Source organism: Alexandromys fortis, unplaced genomic scaffold (genome assembly GCF_014885135.2).
Source record: "Alexandromys fortis isolate MF-2015 unplaced genomic scaffold, M_Fortis_MF-2015_v1.1 scaffold_30, whole genome shotgun sequence".
NCBI lineage: Eukaryota > Metazoa > Chordata > Mammalia > Rodentia > Cricetidae > Alexandromys > Alexandromys fortis.
The window spans coordinates 10,008,790-10,011,720 of record NW_026067922.1 but is presented as its reverse complement, the minus strand read 5'-3'; positions in this window follow the sequence as shown (position 1 = coordinate 10,011,720).

Here is a 2,931-nt window from a genome sequence, read left to right as displayed (position 1 = left end):
TATATATATATGCGAGACCAAAAGGATGGGAGGAAGAAAGAGGAAGTAGCTGACTCCACTGGCTAAGAAACCAAAGTGTAATGAGGGGTAGCAGAAGATACAGGACAGTCAGATGCTCTCCAAGCTTGCCATGACTAAGCTAAACCTGAGGAATCCTGGGGCCCTAATCAAGCTTTATGAATGTATAGAAAGACTTGCATTGAGTCCTGGAGGATGAGTAAGCATTTCTGAATCAAAAAGCAAAACATTTTGCATAGAAGCATTAGGAAATGCCAATGTAGAAGACTTTATGATGTCCCAGCATCTGTGGCTCAACGCTAAACATAATTAGTTGTGACATATACCACGTTTGAGTAAACAAAAATTATCCAATAGTCAGGAAAAACATACGGTCTTGTCATTAAGCTGAGAGGCCTCCAAAGGAATGCTCTTTATCTTTACAGAGCACAGTGACATGACTAGATGTACTCAGGATTGATCTTGTTAGATACGTAGATATAGATTCTGCCCGATTGTGCTTTAGAATCCCTTAAAGGTCTTACAGAGCTCGCTCTCTGCATTGAATTAGACAGCATGACATGGTGGAGGATATATGGGCTTGGTGAAGGGGAATTGTTCTGTGGGGACCAGTGTGATCAGCAAAGGCTTTATGGAAAGATACCACTAGCTGTGAAAGAGAACCTTGATCAATTTCCTGATTGAATTATCTTCCTGAAGGGGTTCTGCATGGCTTGTGCTGTTGAGTTTGCTGGGTGTTGACATCTCTGCCTTCAGCTTTGCCCCAAATTAACCAGGTCCAGTGAGGGCAGCTGGTATGACTCCATCTCTCTGCATCAGATGAGGGCTACTGAACTCTGTCCTCCAGGGTCATTTTCTTAGTAGGTCCCAGGTATAATATGGTAACCCGCTGGCAGCAAGAATGAGTTATACTTTTAGTTCCATGCTATTTGGAGAAAAGAGTTTTGTGTAAAATTAAAACAAACAAACCATCTTTGTTTTCTCATGAGACAAGGAAAAGCATATGCCCCCTAGGCACAATGAGAGCTGTGAAGGATTCGGGTTTTATGTGCCTCACTTTCAAATGAGTATGCTGAGATCCTAAACAAGAGTGCTGTTAGGAGAGGGAACCTGAATGGGAGGCTCCAGGCCATAGGAGATTCCTTATCCCACCCCTTACCTTGTGTGAAGCAGCAAGGTGGAGTAAGTTTCTATTGGTTTGGACCATTGATCGATTTTGTTGAAGTTACACATTACATAAGATACTTAATTTTTCTATGTCTTACTTTCTTATTTTTTCATTTATGGGTATTACCTACCTCATGCGTTTATGCTGATATGTTTGTGGGATAGACAAGAGATGTGGCATTCTTATTAATTTTGTTAGGTGCCCAAATCTCAGAAAGCTTTGGGAAAGATATTTGCCTGGAATGGTGAAAAGGAAGAGTGATTGCAGACTGACCACCAGTGACTTCACAGCCTGTCTGGGAGACAAAAGAACAAAAGGACTTCTTTTTGTTGCCTGTACCCAATTGGGACTTTTTGAGGCAAAACGCAAAGGGTGTGCTGGGGTGGTGGCAGGGCCAGCGCTGGAGGTGACCTCAGGTATCCCCATGTAAAACAGCCCAACCACTCAGGAGAGACTGTAAGAGAGGAAGGATGCCACTAAGTATTGCCATGTTGTTATAGAAGATTCATCTGCTTAGCATTAAGCCTCCCCTTGTTTAACCCTCAGAGGTTTTGGACTCTGTCTGGTGTGAAAAATTTTTTCTGTTTAGAAAGAGTTCCGCTCATTACTTTAGCAGACTGCACATGGGGACAGCTTGTTTATCTGCTAAATGAGTCATCAATATCCTGCACTATATGAGCCATGGAATAATAGGCTTGGACGGGGCTCACAGACTCACCCAGTTCAACCCCCTCATCACCAGCAGGGAAATGGATGTCTGAGAAGACAGGGACTTGGTGGGGCTGGGCCCAAAGAATAGGTCTCCAAATTCCAAGTCTTATGTACATCCTACTAAATGCAGCAGTCACCTGCAGAACACTGAAGAGAACAAAGGCAAAGGGAGCCAGCCCTGAGAATTATTTTTTTTTTAAAGAAACACGGTACTTGGTTGTGCAGATACCAAGAAGATAGCCCCATTGATCCTAACGCATCTAAGCATTTACATGTACTACTGTAATAAGGACTAAAGTATCAAGGAAAATCAGATAGATAAGATAGATACTGGCCTTGTCCTGATGGAGTTTTAAGTCTAGAGTGCACCCTATGCAGATGGCTTTGTAACTGCTTCTTTATTTACTGTGGTCCTGCAGAGATGCCTTAAGAACTACTCTGAGGATACAGAAGGGCTCAAGGTTGGCTCACTCTCCCCCTACTTGACCTCCTAATAGTCTCCTTTTGTTTCTACACTGGTACTTCATGCAAAATTTCCATTGGAGACAAGACCTGTTGGACCTCTTTGTATTGTTTAGAAGATATTCATCTGTGAGCCCCAAAGCTCACATACCAGCAATATAAGCAATAAAATATACCAGAGAGTTTTGGATTGGCAGCTCTTTGGGCTCCTTTATGTTGGAAAGATCAACTCTTTGGTACTGAGTAAGTGAGTATATGCATATGCAGAACTTAAATAAAGATGACATGATTTTCCATCTTTTCTTTTTTCTCTTGTCTTTGCTTTTCTGCTGATAGTCATGTGACTTGATTAATGACAATTAACTTCTGGTTGCTTGCAGATCCAGATATATAACTTTCCAGAAACATTTTGTCCCCTTATGTCTAAAAAACAATCCCATGTAAGACTGTTGTCCGTTCCCCTCTGCCTCTTTATTATTGTCACTGAACAAATCATAGCAGATAAGGGTGTAGGCAGACTTCTGTTGTCATGCTAATGTTCTGGTGTCAATCCCTGTGGAGAAGGACAGTGC